The sequence below is a fragment of the Petaurus breviceps genome, unplaced genomic scaffold (assembly GCF_028583685.1).
Source record: "Petaurus breviceps papuanus isolate PSGF00001 unplaced genomic scaffold, PetGlider_PUasm1.0 90723, whole genome shotgun sequence".
In the NCBI taxonomy this organism is placed as follows: Eukaryota; Metazoa; Chordata; class Mammalia; order Diprotodontia; family Petauridae; genus Petaurus; species Petaurus breviceps.
The window spans coordinates 445,192-463,169 of record NW_027187323.1 but is presented as its reverse complement, the minus strand read 5'-3'; the positions used below and the strand labels follow the sequence as shown (position 1 = coordinate 463,169).

The window sequence follows — 17,978 nt, the reverse complement described above, 5'->3', positions numbered from 1 at the left end:
TGACCTTTTTTTTTTTTTTAAGCAATCAGCTTTAAGTGACTTGCCCAGTACATGTATGAGGCCAGATTAGAACTCAGGTTCTCCTGACTCCAGGGACGGTGCTCTATTCACTAAGCCACCTAGCTGCCTCTGATGACCTTTTTTTTTTTTAATTTATTAATTTGTTTGTTTACTTTTAGTTTACAAGATTCAATTCCACAATCCCTTGAGTTTCACATTCTGTCCCCCTACCTCCCCTCCCCCCCATGGCAGCATACAGTCAAGTACAGGATCTGTAAATACTTTCACATTAGACCTTAGTCGGGTTATAAAGACGGATTGTATCAGATGAATGAAAAATGGTAAAGAGGAAATAAAACCAAACAAGAAAAGAAAAAAGATCAGGTAGTTTGCTTCAATCTGGATACCAACTCAGTTCTTTTTAGTTCTTTCTCTGGATGTAGACATCTGATGACCTTTTAAAGCCACAGCAAATAATGAAATTGATATCAAGGCTTATGATCTGCATGATAGAAATCACACCCCTCAGTAAAACCTTTTCAGATCTCAAAGAAGTGATTAAAGTCATGTAAGTGTCAAGAAAAAGAAAAGATGGGACAAAGAATAAGGTCCCTTCCAGTTTTTTTGACATTCTCTTATACCAAAAATATAAAATTCTATGTTTGGCATTCAAAGTCCTTTACAGCCTGGATCTATCCACCTTTCCAGCCTTACTTCTCCACAAGCTCCATCATGCACTTCGTAATCCAGTGCTCCTTGCACAAGACACTGCATCTCTAGACTCTGGCTGCTTCCCATGACTGGAATTTTATCACCCTCCACCTTCTGGCTTCCCTGGCTTCCTTCAACTCAACTAAAACCCTACCTTCTATGAGAAGTCTTTCCTGAACCACCTTTATGGTAGTATCTTTCCTCTGTTTATTGTTGGGCAGCTAAGGGGCACAGTGAATAGAGTGCCGAGCCTGAAGACAGGAAGACTCATCTTCCTGAGTTCATATCCAGTCTCAGACACTTAGTAGCTGTGTGACCCTGGGCAAGTCACTTAATCTTGTTTGCCTCAGTTTCCTCATCTGTAAAAGGAGCTGGAGAACGAAATGGCAAACCACCCCAATATCTTTGCCAAGAAAACCCCAGTTGGGGTCACTCAGAGTCAGACATGACTGGAACAATAACAATAGTTTGTATGCTTTCTCCCCTATTAGAGTGTGAGCCCCTTGAGAACAGGGACTGGTTTTTTGAGGGTTTTGTTTGACACTTTTTGTATCCTCAGTACTTAGCACAGTGCCTGGTACATGATAGTGCTTAATAGATGCTTACTGAGATACTTTTTTTTTTTTTGCTTTTTGGAAGGGCAATTGGGGTTAAGTAACTTGCGCAAGGTCATGTGGCTAATAAGTGTTAAGTGTCTGAGGCTGCATTTGAACTCAGGTCCTCCTGAATCCAGGGCCGGTGCTCTATTCACTGTGTCACCCAGTCACCCCACCAAGTGACTTTTAATGAAGACTGGGGTAGCCAGTAGTCAGGGAAGACTTTACTGAGAAGGTGGACTTAAAGTATAGATGCAATTTTGATAGGCAGAGGGGTAATGGGAAAGCATGGTGAAGGTAATATGATTAATTTAATTCAACAAATATTTATTCAAAATAACAGCTCACATTTGTATAATGCTTTAAGGTTTTCACAGTACTGTACATGTCTCATTTGATCCTTACAACCTTGTGAGGTAGGTATTATTGTCACCATTTTACAGATGAGGAAACTGAGGCTAAGATAAGTTACATGAATTGTCCAGGGACACACAGCTAGCATCTGAGGTGAATTGTGAACCCCAGTCTCCCTGACTTCTGGCCCAGAATTCTATCTACTAAGCTGCATTGCCTGTATTATGAGAAGGCCATTCAGGCAGGCAGGAAGATGGTACATCATCTTAGGTGAAATAGAAGCCTGGCCTTTCTAAAGCAGAGGGCATATGCTAATGACTAGAAAGAAGTAAGATTGGGCAAGTAAGGCAGAAGCAGATCACAAAAGACCTGGACATCCAGTTATCTAGAAAAAAGGGATCCATTCAAAGTTTTTGAGTGTCATGATAAGAATTGACTTAATCTGGTACCTGCGTGGAGGATGGCTTAGAGGGGAGATGGGAAGCAAGGAGATTTGCCAAAAGGTCACTGAAGTAATCCATGCTTGAAATGATGAAGACTTGGCCTGGGCTGGCAACAATGGGTATGGAGAGGAAGGGATAGATGTGAGAGACATTTCAAAGGAAGAACCTCTGAAACTGAACAATTAATCCCATACAGAGGATGGAGGACAGTGAGGCATCAAAAATGACAGCAAGGTTTTTAGGCTGGAAGCCAGAAGGATGCTGTCATTGATTGATCCAGTGAAGCTGGGAAGGGGACCTGGTTTGGTTGGGTATTAGGAGGCAGAATGAGGACTCTGGTTTTTGAAGACAAACTTGATTTGTCTTCTGAGAAGAGTTGAGGAGATACACTTCTATTCCCCTTTACAAAGGAGAGAGAGCTTGGGTGCAACATGTCACAGACTGATTTGTTGGCTCGTTTTGCTGAACTGATTATTTCTTCTTTATTAATCTTAGTTATAAGAGATGGTTCACTGGGCAGGTCAGGGAAGCATATACACTCAGAAATGAAGGTGATATAAAAACAAAAGATAGTAATAAAAGTAATATTTTTTTAAAGTTTAAATAGATAACAAGCTTAAGGCAAGGGTAGGACATCCGAAAGGAAATATGTAATAGCCAGATAGAGACAAGATCCTTGAGGGTAAAGACACAATTTTGTATCTCATCCAATGCCTAGCACAGTGTCATTAACAGCATGTGATTAATGTTTGTTGAATTGAATTGAGACATAAGGTTAGAGGATGAAGAGAGGTTAGGGCTGAGAGGCGGTTTAGGTGGCCAAGTGGATAGAGCACTGACCCTGAAGTCAGGAGAACTTGAGTTCAAATTTGACCCCAGACACTTACTAGCTGTGTGACCCTAAGTCACATTAAGCAAGTCACTTAATCCCAATTGCCTTTCAAAAAGGGAGGGGAAAAACAGGGCAGGGGGAGGAGGGGAAAGGTCAGGGCTAGAATTAAAGCTATGAGACCCATCCTCAAAATGATGATAATTGAAGATAATAGAGGGATAGAGTATAGGTAATGAAAAGGGACTAAGACAATCTTTGGAGACACCTACAATCATTTATGGGAGGAAGATGAGGAGCCATGGAGGGAAACAGATTTTGATCCCCTCTGGTAGCTCACTTAAATCTTCATTGACTGATTCTGACTTTAGGGAGAGGGTACTGTTTGTCTCTCTTCTCCAAAGGTTGGCGTCCCCTTCTACTGATTCAGGGCTGTGTTGGTCAGAGAGGCCCTTTATCCTTTCATTTCCACATCCCAGCATCCTTGTTCAAAGTTTAGAGACCACAGCTGTACTCAGTCCCTGTTTCATCAGGGCTCTGTGTTTCTCTCTCAGGACCAACCAGAAACACAAACCCTTTTTTGGGCTTGCCCAGATTCCCCAGCTCTGAGTTGGCTGCCAGAACATAGTAAAAGCCATGGGGTTGGGCCCTCCCAAAGGGCATCTGGGGACTCCTCTGTACCAGGAGCAGGGAGGGAGCCAACAGGGCATAGAGAAGCAGAAAACTGAGATAAACTGACAGCTCCTGGGGGTTTCCATCTGCAGGGCCAGTGTCCCAGCTGGTCCCAAGCTCTAGATTCTCCCACCCCCTCCCACCCCTACTGCAATCCCATCTCAAGGGGCAGTCATTGCTCTACAGTCTCCATGTGGAGGAAAAGGTGGTGGAGGAGGAGCGACAAAAAGGGAGTTATGGAAAAATCAACTGCAATACAGAAGGAGATATTTTAAAAGGGGGAATGGAAGAAAGAACAAGAAAGAGCAAGAGAGAGACAGAGGAAAAGAAGGAGAGAGAATGAGGAGAGAGAAGGGAGAGACAGAGGGAGGGAAGGAGGGAGGGAGAGAGAATGGGAGGGAGAGAGAGAATGAGAGGGAGAGAGAAGGAAGAGAAAGAGAGACAGAGGGAGGGAAGGAGGGAGGGAGTGACGGAGAGAGAATGGGAGGGAGAGAGAGAAGGAGAAGGAGAGAGAAGGGAGAGAGAGAAAGAAACAGAGAGAGAGAGAGAGAAGAACAGAGAAGGAAGAGAGAGATAGAGAAAGAAACAGAGAGACAGAGGGAGGGAGAGAGAGAGGAGGGGGAAGAAGGAAGAAGAGATTTCTCTAGGAAACTGATGAAGTGCAGCTGAGAAAACTGTTGCCATGGTGATGGGTCCAGAGGAGGGAGTAGGAGTATAAATCGGATTATGGGGGGGGGGGATGTGAAGGGGGTGTTTCATAGAGCACTTCTCCTGAACAGACCTAGAGGCAGCCTTACTCTCAGTCTCCCTGGCACAACCCCAGGCTCTCATCCACTTTTCCCAAACCTGCCAGGGTGGACATACTCCCAGGAGTCTGGGCCACCAGGCATCTTCAGCAGCTCTTTCCCCTTCCTCCCCAGCACCTCTAGGAGGAAGCTGCACAGACGGTTCAGGTTTCCAAATAAGCCAATCCCAGCACTTTGGGTTGGGGCAAGAGCCCTAACTGCTTTTCCCATTCCCGTGTTCCTTTTCCCTCACACTCTGCTGCCTAAGCCCTTTCTCAAGGGACAATTCTCAAGAATTAGACATCCTCACCCCTAACTCTTCATCCCTCTGTAAATGTTCTTTCGTCTTTCCAGCCTTATCTGGACACCACTTATTGGCACCTTAAACCAGGCAAGAGAAGAGAAGCCCCGGGCTGGCATTCCCCTCCTCCTCAAAGCCCACACCAAAGACGAATTCCACTGCTTCTAGAGATTCCCAAGAGGCAGGCTGGGTGGGGAGTTTCCATGACAATAAGTCACTTGAGGGTCACTTAGGGTCAGAGCCAAGAGAAGTTGCTGCTAGTCCTTTCTCCCTAGGAAGGTAGAGTTAGTACTAGTCTCTTCCACTTCTTGGGATTATCTCCATACCTTTGCACTCTCAATCCAGTTCCTGGCCATGCATCTTGCTCTGGGGTCTCTGAGACCCTGAACTTGGAGAGAGCCTAAGGACTGGAGATAGGACTCAAGTATCAGGGACTACAGATTATGTGTATGCCTATAGATGGATATCTGTGTTGTGTCTAAGGAGATGGCCTCCCCAGGCTGGAACTGTGGGTTGGTATTTGGAATTAGGGTCCTGGTCCTTGCAGGAAGAGACCACAGGGACCCAAAGGAAAAGAGGAGGGCAGAGGAAGGGAGGAGACAAAAGAGGAGGGGTCTTTGTATCTCTTCTCTTCTGCCTTCCCTTCCTTCCTCCCTCCTCCCTCAATACTCTGTACAAATAGCAGATTTGCAAAGGGCACTGATGTCTGATGTGCATATCAAACAGGGCTCAAGGGAGACAGGCAGTCAGAGTTGGGGGCATCAGCAGGGGCAGCCAAGTAGAGCCAATGAACCCTGTTTCAAACTCCACACTCTCCTTCCTTTCCTCTTGGTTGGGGGGTTGGAGTTAGAGTCGGGGGGGGGGGGGAGATTGTGATCTAGGCTTGCTTGATGAACAGCCTTTCTGCTATTCCCAAGACCCCACAGGGAACTCCTGTTCCCAACAGACTAGATTTGGAGCTCGTACATTCTGAAAATGGCAGTGAGCTACCCCCAGAGATGACTTGGGACTGCACCTTGGGTTCACTGAACAGCATGAGGGAGGGATGCCTGGATTTAGGTCACCCATGTTTGTGCTGAGGGTGGAAGGCAGGTCTGTGACCCGCTGTGGCCTCTGCAAACACACCTATGCTTTCCCAAACCTCTTGGGACAGGGATGGGGACAGAGACAGGGGTAAGGGAAGGATGGGCTTTCTCCTCTGCAGGCATGGACAGCAGGCTCATTAGCAGTCAGCTCACTGCTCCTGCCGCCTCTGATTCACACCTTCTCCTACATGCACGACCGGACTTCTTAGAACACCCCGCCCCCTTCATCCCCATTGGGTTCCTCCCCTTCCCTCCTACAGAGAAGCTAGCAAGCCACTAACCGATGGGGAAGGAGGTCAAGAAGGACTCTAGGGAAGGGGGAGGGGGCTGCCCTACCTCTGTTGGCCTCAGATGGAATTAGGAACAGTATCTGGGGTGGGATAGGGAGCCCATAGGGAAGAAGTGCTCCTCATCTGCTTCCAAATGTATCCATTACTTTTACTGGGCTCACCTCCACAAGCCCCAAACTCCTTCTCCCATGGCTCCGTCCCCTCAGACATGCAACCCCACTACCTCTGTCTTCCTCAATCCTGTCCCTCCATCAGAACATTCCTACCTAGTCTTCCCTCCCCCCTCGTGTACCCTCTGCTCTGGCCATGTTTCCCCTCCTGCCAGTCTGGAACCTTAGTTCACATAAAAATCCCAAGGAAAGCATTATGGTTCAGTAGGAAGAGTGCTGAGTTTAATTTAACATAAGGACCTGGGTTCAATCTCAGTTCTATTACATATTCCCTTATTGGGTGACCTTGGATAATTCACTTATCCTCTATGGGCCTTAGAGGTTGCCTCATCTGTAAAATGAAGAGGTTGGATTAGGGGGCCTCAGAAGTCCCTCTACTTCTGGATCTATGTTCCATGGTCTATCATCATCTAGGTGTCTCCCTGCTCCCACAGGAGTTCCATGTGAAGTCTTTATGAAATGGGAGATAAACCTGAAGCCCTGTACTGAGGTATGTAGCTAGGGGTACTCAGGCCCAAATTGTCTAAATGAGTCAGGACTGTGTGTATTTCACATGCCTGACCTATACTGTCCAGGCCACCATATCTTGCCTTGCCCCTTCTGGCACCTAGCTGTGTGACCTGTTGTGCAGAGAATAAGAGTGAGCTGAGACCTGGGTTCAAGGTAAATTTAGGTGTGGATTTATTAATCAAAAGCGAGTGACTGTCTGGAGTATACACTCAAATCAGGCAGCCCTGAATTGGGGTACACACAGTGCTTATAAAGGCTAAAACCACAAAAACCACAACTGGGGAGGAGAACTAGCAGAAGCAATGATGCACAGAAGCCAAGGATTGTCATTGGCTAGATCTATAGCTCTGGGCTAATTTGCACAAGGGTGCAACTTTTCCTGGAAAGGGATTCCTCCCAGAACAGGGTGGAGCGTACAGGGTGAAGGGTCATTGGGTAATGGGGACAGGCTAGGGTCATGTTCTGGGTAAAGGGTGTGGGGACCCTGCTTGGTCAGCAGGAACAGAACAGGGTGGTCTCTCCTTAAGATAAACTTGTACCATAACCCCGGGACTACACCTTGGGCAATACCCAAGACTATGCCTTAAGCTGTTTCAAGCTATTACAGGGTATAGGATAGACAAATATATAAAAGACAAACATATAAAGGGGCTTAATGGTGGGCTTCAAATCAGGAAATGGGTGATTTGGGTTTGGGCACAACAGACCCTAGTCAAGTCACTTAACCCTGTTTGACTCAGTTTCCTCATCTGTAAAATGAGCTGGAGAGGGAGTGGCAAAACACTTAGTATCTCTGCCAAGAAAACCCCAAATGGGATCACAAAGAGATGGACACAACTAAAAGGACTCAACGAAAAGTTGCTGAGTTTGGATTTGACTCCAAATATAGGGCTCTTTGGGAGTCAAAGCCAAGGGTGTTGATTCTAGTCCTTTCTCCCTAGAACAGGACAGAATGGGGTTAACCCTGGTCTCTTCCCATAAGGCCTCTGAGCCTCTCTGAACCAGGGTTAGGCAAAAAAAAGAGGTAAAAACATTTCATGGAGACCTTTGCTTGAGGAATCTCTAAATGTTTTTTTTTAATTAACAAAACTTTATTTTACTTGTAAAAACAATTTTTAATCTGTTTTCTTACAGTTTTGACTTCCAAATTCTCTTCCACCCTTCCTCCCCTCCTTCCTCATTGAGGAGGCAAGCAATTTGATAAAGATTATATATGTGAAGAAAAGCAAAACATATTTCTCTATTAGTCAGGTTGTGAAAAGAAGATAAGCAAAACAAAACAAAACAAAACCCAGTGTGCTTCCATCTGCATTCAGACTACTACATCAGTTCTTTCCAAGGAGGTGAATATCATTTTTCACTGTAGGTCCTTCAAAATTGTCTTGGTTCGGGGCGGCCGGATAGCACGGCGAGTGGGAGCACCGGCTCCAGTGTTGAGAGGACCTGGAGATCGAATCCAGGGCTCAGATACTTAGCGCCCACCCAGAAACACCTGGCCATGTAACCTTGAGCAAGTTACTTAACCCTGATTGCTTAGGGGCGGCCAGGTGGCTCAGCGAGTAAGAGCACCGGCTCCAGTGTCGGGATGACCTGGATCAAATCCGGGCTCAGATACTCAGCACCACACCCAGAAATAATAATAACTGGCCGTGTAACCTTGAGCAAGTTACTTAACCCCAATTGCTTAAAAAAAAAAATTGTCTTGGTTCTTTGTTTTACTGAGAATAGCTAAGTCATTTCATAGCTGATCATTGCAACATATTGCTGCTACTGTGTACAATGTTCTCCTGGTTCTGCTCACTTCACTTTGCCTCAGTTCATGCAAGTCTTCCCAGGTTTTTCTAAAAGCATACTACTCATCATTTCTTATGAGTGCCTGAATGTTCTAAGACCACATTTCAGACCTCTGCCCCTTTCCCAATGGGTCTTCTAGTTCAGGACTCAGTATCCTCATCTGAAAAATAAGAAGGTTTGATTAAATGACTCTTCCAACTCTATAATTCAAAGAGCCTTAGTTTCCACATCTGGAAAATGGGGGTAACAATTCCCTCATCTACTACTTCACAGGGGTTACTGTGAGGTTAAGGAGGAAGAGGGGAAATGATAAATATTTACATAGCATTTACTATATGCCAGGCCCTGTGCAAAGTGCTTTACAAATATATTTAATCCTCACAACAACCCTGTAAGGCATGGTTATCTGTTGTCCCCATTTTACAGTTGAAAAAACTGAGGTAAGCAGAGATTAAGGGGCTTGTCCATGGTCATGAAGCCAGGAAGCTATGTCTGAAGCTATGTCTGAACTCAAGTCTTCCAGACTCCAGGCCTATCCTAGCACTCTGTTCACTGCACCTAAAATGCTTCTAAAATGAAATTATGAGAATGTCAACACACACGAGTGACTATTGTTATCGCTATCATACATCTCAGTCTGGTCCTTATGCTTCTAAGAACAGGCCTCTCAATTTTCCTATGAGAACCTGTTGTCCCCACCCCACCCCCAACACAAGGGAGGAGCCTAGTGGGCTTGGGAAGAGGCAACAAGGCCTCAGGGAGCCTTTAGTTTGGAGGTATCTTTAAACGGGTCGCTCCTATCAGAAAGCAAGGGAAACTGAGTCATGGGGCATCAGGTGATCCCATGACCTCTACTAGTCCCCAGAGGAGGAAATCTCTACAGGGTCCTCCCCTAGTCCCACCACTGTAGTCCCTGTAGACTGACCAGCTCTGTGTCCTGGATCAGTGATACAAGATTATAAATCTGACATTGGCAAGTTGTCCATTATTTTCTCCCCTTTCCCCCCCATCATAAACTCATCATCCTCAGAGACCACTTAGTCTAACCCCCCCATTTTACAGATTAGAAAACTAAGGTCCAGAGAAATAAGCTTCTCTTCCTTTACCCCATCCTCTCATTATAATGTAGAAGTGATAATAAGCCTTTATATTCTAATAGTGATATGTCCAAAAACACTTTCACATTTTACAATCCTCACCATTTTATAAAGGGAGAAAATAAGACTAAGAAAACTGAAGTAATTTACCCAAAGTAAACAGCATTCTATCAATTCATTGCTATAATGGAAAGAACACTTTTGATTTCAAGTCAGGAGCCGTGTTTTAAATCCTGGTAGAAATTTTTAGTAGCTGTGTGATCACAGGTAAGTCACATATACTCTCCAAGACTCAGTTTCCTCATCTGTAAAATGGAGATATTAAATGATGTTTCCCCTACCTATCTGACCATGATTGTCATGGTTAGGTGGCTGGCTCCACAGATATATTGAGGGTTGGGCAAGTCAGCAAGACCCCAGATTTGAATCTTGCCACAGACACTATGACATCTTGGAAAAGTCATTTAACCTTTCTCATCTTTAAAATGGGGATAATAATAGTTTCTCCCTCCCAGGATCATTGTGAGGATCAAATGAAATAATATATCTGAAATGCTTTGCAAACCTTAATGTGTTATATAAGTGCTATTATTATTATTATTCTGAAAAGCATTTTATAAACCTCAAATCACTAAGTAAATGTGAACTGCTGCTATTAAAAAAGCATTTATTGAGGGCTTTTGATTCACAGGACCCTGTCACAGAAGCAGAGTGGAATAATGAATCCTAATGGCCCCAACACTTCCTAGACAGGTGAGAACCATGCATCTCTAAGACTCAGTTTCCCCATCTGTAAAATGGGGATAATACTACTTCCTACTTGTCTCAAAGAATTTGCACACCTTAAACCACTAAGGTAAATGTGAAGCATTTTCATTGTGGGCAAAGCATTGTACTAGACTCTGGGGGAAACACAAAGATAATATTCACCAGCAGGAGGGCAATGGTCCCCATCAAGAGCTGACACTGCCACCTCCCCCTCAAGACAAGCAGACACACAATTAATTTATCAACTACAAATGAGCTCTTGCTCTCTCCCCGAAGTAGCTGGCCAGGGGTAACTTTTCCCTTTGTGATCATGGGCAAGACACTCTGAATCTCTGGGCCTCAGTTCTCTTATCGGTAAAACGAAGGGGCTGGACTAGGAGATCTCCTAGGATCCTTCCAGCTTTCAAATCTTAAAGGCTTATAATCCAAAAAAAGAAAGTTAAGGGGCAGAATACCAGAGAGGTCCAATAGCTCACCTGCAAGTCTTGGCAGAATAGTACAAGCAGGGAAAAAAATGAGGTTGGGGGTGGTGGGGTATGAGGGAGAAGAGCGAACAGAGATGGATATTAGGAAAAACAGAGACTGGAGCTTAGACAGAGACCCCAGGAATGCAAGCACTCCAGGGAATCCCCCAGAGGAGTGGGCTCTGTGTCTTTAAATGACTTCAGTCTTGCCAACGAAGAAGTTCCATTAAAAGAGTTATCCTTTTGCTCCTCTGCTTGGCCTCACCCCCACCCAACTCCTCCCGGCTCCCCAAACCCCTCTCAGCCACAGTGATGGGATAATTAGATGCGAGAGCTCAGCACAGATGATGCTCCTGTTGCTTAGCAACTAATGGTTTCCATGGAGACCGAAAAGCACAGCCTCCGGAGCAGCAAGTGAGCAGCCCGGCAGGGCAGGGAGAAGACGGCTCCAAGTCTCTGCTCCTCCAGAAACCCAGAGAGGGCTAGGGGTAGTGAAGAGGGGGAGGATGAGGAGTGGGATGCTTAAAGGAACAGGACCCTCTTTTCCTTTTAGAGGACCTGAGCCAATTTGTAGCCCACCCACACATCTCAGCCCCAGGCTCTGAGTTCCCCCAAATCAGATGCAGGATGAGAAGCACTCAACCCATCAACCCACTGCTACATTTCAGTTAAGCAGCATGATGTAGGGGAAAGGACACTGGATTTGTGATCAGAAGAACTGTATTTGGGTCTCAGCCCTAAACTACCCTCAACTCTGACTAGTTCCACCTTAAGTAAGTCCCATAAGTTCTGAGAGCAATGGTATCCCCACCTGTAAAGTGGGGGTAATCTAATCAAGCAACCTTTCTGAGCCTCAGTTTTCTCATCTGCAAAATGGGATACTAACCCTACCTCCTTCACAAAGTTGTTGTGGGTAAAGCAGTTTGCAAAGCTTTGTAGAAATCTGTATTATTATAAAAGATCTCTCCTCCCCCACCCACACATTATCTGCTTCTAGTAGCTTGTGGCTAAACTGAGGATGGGTAACTCCATACCCTCACCAGCCTCCCAGCAGGGACAGCTTTACTCCAAAATCCCCCCACAGATAACTGAAATACCAACATTTATATCTTTGAGTTATGCAATGACCTTTCCCTAAGGTACTCTTTTAAAATAGAAATGCCCCTAGGAGATATTCAATTCATTTCAACATTTATTAAACATCTACTATATGCAACACATTGTAGACTGGGGCCTCAGAGGCAATCTAGTTCAACTCATACCTGACTAAGAATCTTCTATCCAGCAATATCAAATTGCTATCAAACCTTTGCTCCAAGACCCTCTAATATGGGAGGACCTTACTATGTCCTGAGGCAGCCTCAGTTTTGGACAGCTCTGATGATTAGGAAATTGTTTCTGATATCAAGCCTTTATCTGTCTTAATTCTGTCCTCAAGGCCAAACAAAAACCTAGTCTTCTTTTCTATTTGATAGTCCAAATACCTGAAGACAGATAACATATCTTCCCCATCTTCCACCCCAACATTCCCCAAGCTTTCTCTTATGTAGACTAAACAGCCTTATTTCCTTTTGAGAGAGACTTATACAGATTGCAAGGCCCTTCCTCACTCTGGTTGACCTTTTCCTGAATGCTCTCCAGTTTATACATGTCCTTTCCAAAATGAGACATCCAGAACTAAACATAATACTCCCTAGGTGGTCTCACCAGAGAAGAGTATAGAAATGCTAACACCTCTCTAGTTCTTGATACTATGTTTCTCAATATTGAATAAGATTAAGAGCCATTCCCCAATAGATAAATGGTTAAAGGATGTGAAGAGGAAATTTTCTTTTTTTCGTTTGTTTTTTTGAGGCAAGACAATTGGGGTTAAGTGACTTGCCCAAGGTCACACAGCTAGTAAGTGTGTCAAGTGTCTGAGGCTGAATTTGAACTCAGGTCTTCCTGACTCCAGGGCCGGTGCTCTATTCACTGTGCCACCTAGCCACCCCTTGAATAGGCAGTTTTCAAAGGAAGAAATCAGGCTATCAAAAATATATTAAAAAAATATTCCAAATCACAAATAAAGAAATGCAAATTAAAGCAACTCTGAGGTTTCCACCTCATACCCATCAGATTGGCCAAGATGACAAAAGATGAAAATGACAAATGTTAGAGGAGCTATGAGAAAATAGCCACACTAATGCCCAGTTGGTGAAGCTATGAATTGGTATAGTCATTCTGGAAAGCAGTTTGGAACCATGCCCCAAAAGTTCCCTAAACTATGGATACCCTTTAACCCAGCTACACCACTACTAGGCCTGCGTCCCAAAGAGAGAAAACAAATAGGAAAAGAATCCATATATACAAAAGCATTTCTAGTAGCTCTTTTTGTAACAGCCCCAAACTGGAAACTATGGGAGCATTCACCTACTAGGGAATAGCTAAACAAATTATGGTATATAAATTAATAGGATATTATGTTATAAGAAAGGACAAAATGGGCAGTTTCAAAGGAAACTTGGAAGAACTTTATGAACTGATGCATAGTGAAGTGAGCAGAGCAGGGGGAACAGTTTACACAATAACATTATAAAGAAAAACAACTTTAGAACTCTGCTCAATACAATGATAAACCTTAAGCCAAAGGATGGAGATGAGTCACACTACCCATTGCCTGCCAGAGAGCTGATAGGCTTAAAAAGTACAGAATGAGACATACATTTTCAGACATGGTCAATGTGGAAAATGGTTTTTCTGGACTCTCTATACATTTTATAAGGGTGTTCTTTTTTCCTTTCTTTTTTAAAATTGTTCAGTTGAAGAGGGCAATGGGAGAGAAATTATAAATACTTATAAAAATATTTTTAAAAGGGAAAAATATTGAATTAAGCTGTTGTATCATATTCATATTCAGCTTACAAACTAACAAAATACTCAAATGGATACAGTGGGTTAGAATGATGGACTTTAATTCAGGAAGGCCTAGGTCAAAATCCCACATTATTAATGGTTATATGACCATGGATGAATCACAACATCTCTGAGCCTCAGTTTTTCCATCTAAAAAATGGAAACAACAATACCTGTTGGAAGGTACAAACAAGGTCATCTCTATAAAGTGCTTTGCAAACCTTAAAGTGCTAGGGGCGGACAGCTGGTGCAGTGAGTAAGAGCGCCGGCCCCAGAGTCGGGAGACCCAGGATCAGTTCCGGCCTCAGATACTTAACACCCACACAAAATAACTGGCCGTGTAACCTTGAGCGAGTTACTTAACCCCAATTGCTTAACAAAACAAAACAAAACCTTAAAGTACTGTCTATATGATGGCCAGATATTGCTGTTTTTCAGACAAACTGCCATTTCATCATGTTTCTCCATCTTGCCCTACTGTCTTGAGCCCAAGTATGAGACTTATCCTTTTTAAATCCTATCTCTTTAGATTCAGTCCCATGTTGCCACCTGTCCACACCTTTTTAGATTCTGACTCTATCATCGAACATAGAAGTGATTATTCCCAGCTTTAAGCCATCTACACATTTAATAAGCTCATCATCTATTTCTTTATCCACGTCATTGATTAAAATGTTAAGCACCACCGACTGTGCTGGTCAGGAGAGAGTAAGGGAAAAAAGATACACAAAACAAGAGTGTTGCAAGTCTATACATTGCACATAGGGAGATGCAACATGAACAGAGATAAATACAGTTCAGGGTGATTTAAGGGTGAAGAGAGCACATACGATGATGGGAATCAGGAAGGCTTAAGAGACAGAGGTAATAGAGTAGGTAGCATGCCTATGGTACTTTATGGCTTCCTAAGCACTTCACATATTTTATCTCATTCAAGGCTAGGAGAATATTCTAGGCATGGCTTTGAGAAGGAGGGAGTCTGAATGCACAGTTCAAGAAGAAGATATTAGTCACTCGGTCATTGGTTATCATGGGTTTCTACTGCTTCTCAAAGGTCACCAAACAGTAACTGGTCACTGTTTCAGGATTACCTTGGGGGGTGGGAGGCATACTGAACTTACCATGGATAGTATCATCACCGTGGGGGTCACCTTGAACTCCCAGGGTCCTTCTTTCCCTTCTCAGTGTATGAGAACCCTAAGCTAACTGTCACTCTGGCCCCAGGTTTTACCTGGGAGAAATAAACAATTCTTAAGTGCCTATTAGCACTTTATAAATATTGTGTCATTTAATCCTCATAACAAGCCTTCAAAGCAGGTGTTATTGTTATTCCCATTTTACAGATGAAAAAACTAAGGCAAATATTGGTTAAGTGACTTACCTAGTATCATATAGCTACTAAGTGTCTGAGACTGGATTTAAACTTGGGTCTTCCTGATTCCAGGCCCAGTACTCTAGCCACTTCACCAACTACATGACAGGTATGCATGTATTTGAAATGGACCTAGAGGAAAAGAAAAGGTTCAAAACACTTAAAGAGATGGTAGGACGGGGCGGCCAGGTGGTTCAGCGAGTAAGAGCACTGGCCCCAGTGTCGGGATGACCTGGGGATTGAATCCAAGCTCAGATACTCAGCACCACACCCGGAAATAACTGGCCGTGTAACCTTGAACAAGTTACTTAACCTCAATTGCTTAAAAAAAATTTAAAAAAAAAGAGATGGTAGGAGGAGGGGTTCATAGCAACCTAGCCTTTTCATCTATGTCCAGCCCCTTAAGACTCCTCCCATTGCCACTGCAGAGCCCTGGACCTCAGCCTTCCAGAACTGGCTTCTAAGATGTCTCTTCATGCCTTACCATGCCCTTCTTCCAGCTCTGTGGTCAACACAGCCATTTCTACACTCCCCTACCTTACATTGTGGACCTTGATTCTCAAGACAAAAGGGTGGTTCAGATATCCCTGTTCAAGTGCTACCTGGGCAGGGCTGAGCCCTGTTCTTTCTCTTCTTACGGAGGGGGACCTCAGAGGTCATTCAGATCCAACCTTTTCTCTCCCCATCCCCTTTTATGGATGAGAAAACAAAGGCCATGAGAGGTAGAGGAACTTTGCCCAAGGTCACACAGGTAAAGCAGCAGAGCCTGGCTTCAAATGAAGGTCCTCTAGCTCCAAATTGAGGTCTTTAAAAAATTTTCATCAATTAAATTTTGTTTCAATGAACAAAAAAGTATTTTCTCTCCCTCTCTCCTCTTTCACCCCAATAAAAAAAAAAAACATAAAATGAAACAAATCCAGGTTGTTGTTTTTTTTTTTACACCACTCCATACTGCCTCTCAAACACTGTATACTATATGTATGACCCTACTAGTTCCTTTGGGGGAAGGGAGGAAGGCCTGAAATGGTACCAAAGAGCACACAAGCAGGTAAAAGGCTACAAAAATAAATCAGAGACTTTGCTGGGAGTGTCCCTATCTCTAGAGCTAGAGTCAAAGAAACTGATGGGCTCCAGACCTGGCTGCTGTACCTAGAGATGTCTCACTGTGTGCACCTGGAGGCCTAGGGAGGCTGCCTCCACCAAAACCTTTAAGAGGCGATAGATCCCCACTCTCTAACAGGGAAATCCAAACACCCAGGCTTACTTTAAAGCTTTCAAAGCATCTCCATTATCCCCTCTGAGCTCCACAACAACCCAATAAGTTGGGTACTACAGGTATTGTGATCCCCACTTCACACATGGTGAAATGACACTGAGAGAAACTGTCACCATGTAGTCAGAGAAAATGTCAGAAATCAGGTTTGAACCTAATCCTTATTACAAAGTTCTACATTCTAAATGATACAAAGCTCCAGGCTCTCATTCAATCTCTGAGTCTGAGACTCCTTCTCCTATTTTACCTGCTGGTTCCTTTTCCCCTCCCCCTAACCCAGAGATATGTCCCCCTGTTACATCATGACTGGACAGTCATCACCTTGACAGAGAGCAGCATTACTGGGGAAGGATTCCAGGGAAAGTCTGTGGGATGGAGAAGCAGGGGTGAGGGGTAGGTAATGGAGAGGAATGGATCCTCCCCCTCCCCTCTGTTAAAAGGAGGGTCTCTGGGATCTCCTGTGGCAGTTAAGGTCTCCAGGAGGAGCCTCCTGAGCCAAATTTTAGATCTATACTCCTTCCCCTCAGTCCTGAAACTGAGCAAAGAATGAAGAAGGTAAGACAGAATGGCTCCCCACTCCTGGGGGATCTTTCTCTCTTCCGTATGCAAATCAATTTTTTAAAATAACTGACTGTACAGAACAGACTTTCCTTCCATCTCTCAGGTTGCTCCAGAGGGCAGCTTCATCACAGCCCCTGACTAGAGTCAGTCTCCCTTCCTGGTCCCCCTTCCTTCCTCTTCCTTTCAGTCCAGAAGCCACAGGCAGCTTGAACAGCCCAATCTGGCTACCTTCTCCTTGCACCCTTGGGGGCAGGAGGAGGTGGGAAGGGGTGGGGAGCCACAGAAAGAAAAGGGAATGGGGTACCCAGAGTCAGAGTCAGTCTGCCTCTCAGAGAAAGCTCTATTCCTCCCCACTCCAGGGGATGGCACAGACCTGGACATGCCACTTCATCTGGGCACTTGATTTCTCTAGGTTCTTTGTCTCACTTTTCTTCATACTGTGCCCCAGTCCAGATTCTTCTGTGCCTATTTCAGGGGTCCCCAAGGAACCCTGTCCTAATCTCCCTGAGTGTAATAGTATCAAGGCACCTGGGAACACTGAAACTCGCCCCAACATGCCTGATGTCCTGGGCACATCAAAACACCCACAGCCCCAGGGACCCAAATCAGCATGAACATGCCAGGTCCTGAGGAGACACATGGAAGTGCCTGATTTCATGGGCAGGAACTTCTACAGTCCCCACATATCTGAGACTACACTTAGGAGGAGTCAAATTCCAGGGGAGTAACAGAAGGAAAGGAACATAGATGGGCCCTTCAGGGATCAGTCATGCCATCCTCTCTACCAGCGAATAATAATATCTAGCATTTATATAGAGCTTCAAGACTGGCAAAGCATTTACATACATTATCTCATTTGACATCCACATCCTTGTGAATTATTATCATCATGCTACTGATTAAGAAACTGAGGCCGAATAAGGTCAAGTGACTTAACCAGGGTCACACAGTCCACTCAGTGACTGTCAGGATTCAAACTCAATTCTTCCTGGCTCTAAGTTCACTATACCA

General features: G+C 44.4%; 1 long non-coding RNA gene across 1 annotated transcript; it reads right to left on the bottom strand.

The window, feature by feature from the left end:
- Positions 1–7,842: 7,842 nt before the first annotated feature.
- On the bottom strand, positions 7,843–17,454 carry LOC138144992 (uncharacterized). The gene is made up of 3 exons (XR_011164066.1): positions 17,341–17,454; positions 15,143–15,265; positions 7,843–8,700 (listed from the first exon to the last, which is right to left on the bottom strand). It is a non-coding gene; the product is annotated as an uncharacterized lncRNA (long non-coding RNA).
- Between the last annotated feature and the right edge of the window lie 524 nt (positions 17,455–17,978).